Source organism: Urtica dioica, chromosome 8 (genome assembly GCF_054948205.1).
Source record: "Urtica dioica subsp. dioica isolate 48M chromosome 8, U.dioica_male_clone48M_v1_H2, whole genome shotgun sequence".
NCBI lineage: Eukaryota > Viridiplantae > Streptophyta > Magnoliopsida > Rosales > Urticaceae > Urtica > Urtica dioica.
Genome location: NC_142763.1, coordinates 9,723,528 through 9,729,527, shown reverse-complemented (window position 1 = coordinate 9,729,527; position 6,000 = coordinate 9,723,528). Strand labels below are relative to the sequence as shown.

Below are 6,000 nucleotides of genomic sequence, written 5' to 3'. Positions count from 1 at the left end.
GCAGAACATTCAACGAATTATTTTTTGTTTCAGCCATGAACTCAAATTATTAGTTTAAATTTTATATATATATATATATATATATATATATATATATATATATATATCAAAATTTAAAAGCAGATTCATATATGAAGACAAAAGTCCCAATAGGACATATTTTTAACTGTAAATGTGTGAGTTGTCTATGCTTCTACTCGAGCATGATCAACTTTTTGTTTGCTCAACTTGCTCTCCATATATTTATTGTTTTGCGTTCATAGGCTCACAATTTTTTTTTTTTTTAATATAAGCTTATTGTTTCTCACGAATTAACAAGTAATAAAAGACAATTTAAAATAATGATTGCATAACCACAAGTTTCCCTATAAACATAGACTTCATCCACAACAAGTTTTCATATCTTTCAACAAACACAGAAGTTAATAACATCACTGCGCTTCTCATCTCTCTCTCTCTCTCTCCCACTCTCTAAATTTGCCTATATCAAGTATCAACCACAAAAAGTTAATATCACCGCTAGAAGCATTTAAAAAAAATATTACCGCTACTCTCTCCCTCTCGCTTGATGTATATATATATATATATATATATATATATACAAGCAAAATGCCCGCGCGTTGCTTGATGTCTTTTAACAGTAAATTATTGAAATAATAAAAAAAAATTAATGATGAACATGACGTCAAATAACTTACTAATTGTTAAGATTACATCAATAATATTTCATACATATATTTACATATCTTAATTTATAATGACTGAATTGTACAACTCAAATTGTACCAATGTTATATTTTATTTTACTTCAATGAAAAAAATTATATACACATATACAATAATTACCATATTACAAATCCTATTTCTAAAAATCAAATAGAGAATAAATACAAAATTGCAAATATAGATTATATATACATCTAAGTAAGGAAATTTTCTTCATAGTTAATATTTGTATTATTATTGAAAATCACAATTTTTTTTTTTTTTTATAAAATACACATTTCTAATTATAAATAAATATTTAGCTTCTACACCTTTTTCTTTATTGTTTTTTACATGTAATTTGAGATAGTTGATACAAAACATATACGAAATAGATCAATAACATCATTGTAAATATAAGAGAAACTACATCGAAGACAATATGCAAAGTTGCAAATACAGTCTATGATGCTATATTTTTGTGTGTTTTTATTAAAATTGCTCTACAAATGTGTATTATTCTAGTGGGCTTTCTTTTAAAAAAGAATAGTGGGCTTTTATAAAGCCCATCTGAAACCCTACTACCCCATTATCTCCTCTGCATTTCTCTTTTCACAGCCGCTTCCCCCTCTCTCTCTATACCGATCGTCAATGGCGAAACCTCCATTTTTTACTACCACCAAAAATACATATGCACGCCATAGTCTCGGACATAGTAGAAATATGTGGCTGCGGTGAAACGTCTATGGTATCGGTCTCGGTATCAGACAGTTCGTATTCGATTTATTTGAACCGGTAATCGCATCTCAAACGTATTATTTTTAAGTAGTTATACCTCTACTTTTTTATTCTCTGTAGGGTTCTCTTTTTTTGTTTCATTTGCCCAAAATAAGAAAAATAAGTATTTAACTTGTTATAAGAAAAATATTTCTTTCTTTCTGATGCAAAAAACTTTTCCCAAAAAATCCCAGCCTCTCATCAACGAAAAGAATGAGACCACCACTTCTCCATCCACGGGTGAAGGCTACTTCGCCGATCAGGTCTCATTTTGATGATGTTGTGATTTAAGTTCTGCTAACATTTTTTTGGAAATATTATGGAGGGATTTTTTTATTTTATTTTTTCATGGTAAAACACTTATCTGGGTATTAGTATTAAGCAATTTTCTATAGAAAGACTAATAAAAATAAAGCTTATATATTTCCAATTTGTTGACAGATGCTCCATTATTTTTTTAAGGGGAAGATCTTCTGAACTTCATCAAGTAGGATCTTCTGGTAATCCTTTCCCATCAAAACAATTTAATTAATCTATTTTTTTTGTGCGATACTCGATCTCTCATGAGTCCAGCTTTTCTTTCTTTCTCTTATTGTTCTCGATTGTATTTTTTTTGTTCTATTCTGAAATATACACTTTTTCTCCAGACTGTTCTAATTTACTTGATCATTTCCCCATGTTCGTCAAGATTAGTTCTGCGCTGATGTCGAAGTTGAAGGTCTAGATCTTCCGGCTTATTTACTATCTTAGGCTGAGTATTGCGGATCACATACACTCGGCTTCGAGGACTGCCATTGCCGCATCTTCAACTTCAAGTGGTGGTTCGAACTGATCCACGGGTGAACGTTACCTCGCCGATCAGGTCTGATTTTGTTACGTGTGGTGATGGAGGAAAAGTGAGACTGAACAAAGAGAATGAACAAAAAAAAGTAAAAGAATGAACAAAAGTAAAAAAAAAAAAAAAGTAAAAGAATGAACAAAAGATTAAAAAATGAAGTTAAACACAACAAATAGAAATTGATTGTGGTCAGATTGTTACATATTGATGTACAATGGCTGAATTTGTTGTATTGGTCTGATTGTAGTTTTGAAGACGAAAGAGCAGAAGTTGGTGTCGATTTCTTCGGTGAAGGAGCATGGAATATATAGGCCGCTTGGAAAGAAATGAAAAACTTTCCAGAAATTTCATGAAATAGCTGTTGATGATTTTTGCAATGCAAATATCTGGAGAATTCCAGACAATTAATTTACTTCGGGCAGCTCCAACGATTTAAAACTGTCATATGTGGATGTCGGTTTGTATTCCAGAATATTCTAAGTCAGAGTGGCATTTTTGTGATTTTTTTTTCTTTTAGGAGTAGTTGTAATATTTTAATCAGAATGACATTGGCATGCCATGTAATTATGAGACTTTTAAAGGGTATTTTTGTCAAATTTTTTAAGTGTACTGTAGACTTAACAGTAATATGAGTCTGCGTGAATAGTGATTCCGGATTCTCCTTTATATATATATAATAATATATATATACATATTATATTTATGTTTGTGTTAATTAAAGGAGACATTGGGGTGTATGTTTATAGATGCTGACAGAAGATAGAGAGCACAGATGATTTGAAATGCATGGAAGCTATAGCATCTCACTCATTCGTGCTCTCTATCTTTCTGTCGTCGTCACTTTGATATACAACATTATCACCTAAAGTCCCTCTGGTATAACCTGGTGTTTTTTAATCTAAATTTTTTTTATTTTTTTTATTTACTGTGTTATATTGTTCGTGGGGTATTTTTATGATAGTAGAGTTAATCTTTTGCTTTTATTACAGACGCATTGATTTTAAAATTTTGCCGATCTACATACATCTCTAGGGTTTTTTATGTATATGTATATTTCTAGGGCTGACCTCTAATTTCAGCGTGGCATACAATTTACAGATTCTCATTTGATTATGAGTGTATCGATGATCAAGTTCATTTCGTATTTCTGATGCGTGATTTTCCTACCGAAAGCTAGTTTTGAAAATCCACTCTTTCCATTTAATGTTTTGAATACCTTTTTATTTTACTTTATCCTGACAGATTATTGCAATCCGTATATTTATTCCACTGTTAAGATATATCTGAAGAAATAATTCACCCATACAAATAACATATGAGTTCTGTTATGAACTAGTATTTTTTTTCAGCAACTACAAAACAAAAGCTTTGTTTGGCTTAGTTTAAGTGTTGTATATGTAATTTTGAGATGTTCTTTTCAATACCATCTGTATCAGTGTGCATACATTGGAATGTTTCTAAGAGCTGGAATCTATTTAGTGGCAAGTGTTTCGACACGTTTTTATCGTAAAAGGGTGTTTTGATGTCTGATGTCATAATTATTAAAAAGAAGAAGAAGAAATTTGAAGTCTCATTATGTACATTTTTTATTTATTAGAAGCAAAAATAACTTCCCGTTTATTGCAAACCCTAAACCTACATTATTAGCTATATATAACAAAAAACAAAATATAAGCAAAATAACATATATATCTATGTATGGATTATATGTAATTTCTGCAGATTCAAAACCCTAGAATTGGAGGACGGTGGTGACCGAAAAGCCCTTTTGGAATGGTGGTGACCGGAAAAACCCTTTTGTAGGAACGATGTGATGAAATCAAGTGTGTCTTATTTGGTGAAAGCCAATATCATTCTTCAATAATCTTACCAGCTATTGTAACTTTGGACGATTACAGTTAATGTCGCCACAAACATTATACGACTAATTGGAAGAATGTATATGGGACTGAATGCAAATTAAGTTGTTTTTTAAGTCTTTATCTTTCTGGGAGAGTGTTTTTGAGGGATATAACTTTTTATAATGCCTTTTTATCAAGGGGTATACTTGCAAACATGGATTTAAATGTCGCCGAAATTCCCCGATTTTCGCCGGCGGTGTCGTTTTCGCCGGGAAAACGGCCGACGAACTCATGAAAGTCGTTTTTCCATGTTATTTCGTTTGATTTTCTCTGAAAATGACATGCCGTTTGTCCATGTTATGTCGTTTTCGGCTTGAAACTATAAACTCATATTCTGGAAAAATAAAATGGCGGAAGCAAAATGAGGAAGAAGAAGATGAGAGAGGGGAGAGGAGAGAGACGAAGTGAGAAGAGGGAGAGAGAGAGAGAGAGACCTGACCTACAATACACTACGTATATAATATACAATCACTGCATAATAGATAACATATTATATCATGACCTGACCTATATGCACTAAGGCCCATTTTCAACAAAAATGTGTAATAAGTGGGAAAATTACAATACTAACGCTTATACGCTTCTTTCAAAACATTATAATGTTTTTCTTTTCTTTTTTTGAAATATTTAGGATATTAATACATTCAATATACACTCTTTAGTATATATATTACACAATTATACAATTTCAGTCTACATATTTTAGTATACAATTACATGGTACTGTATAAAAAAAAAATTAAAGTGATAACAATGATAAGAGTATACAAAATAATTGAATGAGCGAAAGACACAAATACTACTTCAAAAATGTTAATTTCGATGATAAAATTAATAAGAGCGTTCATTTTGCAGGTGCGTTTGCGCTTGGCCAATTTTGACGCACGTAGGTAAAAACTCAAATTATTATGATGAAATCATGAATTAGGACTACCAACATAATTGCAATCTGTATTGTATAATTTTGTAATAATTTTATTTAGCACTGCAGTTAAATAGCCTTCTTCAATCATTGAAATTTTATTTTAACAGCCAACGTTCGATTGATAATTGAAAATTCGTTACTCAACTTATGAACTAATCGAAAGGGTCAAAAATACCTTTTGACCGGTTTTAAATTAAAAAATAAATAAAATAATAAATTATTTACATGGCAGTTTCTTAACTTAATTAATATTTAATTAATTTTCTTTCTCCATATAATTGTTGATAAGTGTTAATGACAGTTTATCATAGTTTTGTTTTTTGTTTGCTGTTTAAATTGATTAATGGTAGTTTAACAAATGGGTTTTAGAATTACTTGTTTTTTTACGCTATAGTAGTTTATAACACACTTTTTTATTTAAAATATTCAGAAATGAAAGCTTACCCATAAATAATTGAAATCATACATGCATGTATTATACAAAGAATAATCAAACACGTGCAATTTATGATACTACATAACAAAAAATTGAAACGTAAAAGTCCTTGAATGCTCTCTTTCCTGGATTCAGGCTGAAATACAGCTCAATTAAAAAATAAATATTAATTATTAACTATACGAGATTTAGAAAGAAAAAATCAGAAACACATAATTGATAATTGTAGTAACTGTTATTACATATAGTGAACGCCGTTAAATAAAACTTGTTATCGTAGAGGGAGACATCTGGCTGAAAAAGCATAACTTGCAATGACTAATGACTAAGTTAAGAATTGGAGAGATCGTGATTGTACCACCTTGCTTGTGTTTAGCAGCTGCTGACAAGTAACAGACATGTAATAACATTTGCCACG

At 30.5% G+C, this 6,000-nt stretch overlaps 1 long non-coding RNA gene across 4 annotated transcripts; it reads left to right on the top strand.

The window, feature by feature from the left end:
• Positions 1 to 1,367: 1,367 nt before the first annotated feature.
• On the top strand, positions 1,368 to 2,916 carry LOC149387932 (uncharacterized). 4 transcript variants are annotated; one of them, XR_016300906.1, is made up of 4 exons: positions 1,368 to 1,500; positions 1,924 to 1,982; positions 2,130 to 2,344; positions 2,568 to 2,916. It is a non-coding gene; the product is annotated as an uncharacterized LOC149387932 (long non-coding RNA). The 4 variants fall into 4 exon arrangements; XR_016300907.1 differs by lacking the exon at positions 1,368 to 1,500 and having other exon boundaries at positions 1,580 to 1,982; positions 2,176 to 2,344; XR_016300905.1 differs by lacking the exon at positions 1,368 to 1,500 and having other exon boundaries at positions 1,580 to 1,982; positions 2,171 to 2,344.
• The last annotated feature ends 3,084 nt before the right edge of the window (positions 2,917 to 6,000 follow it).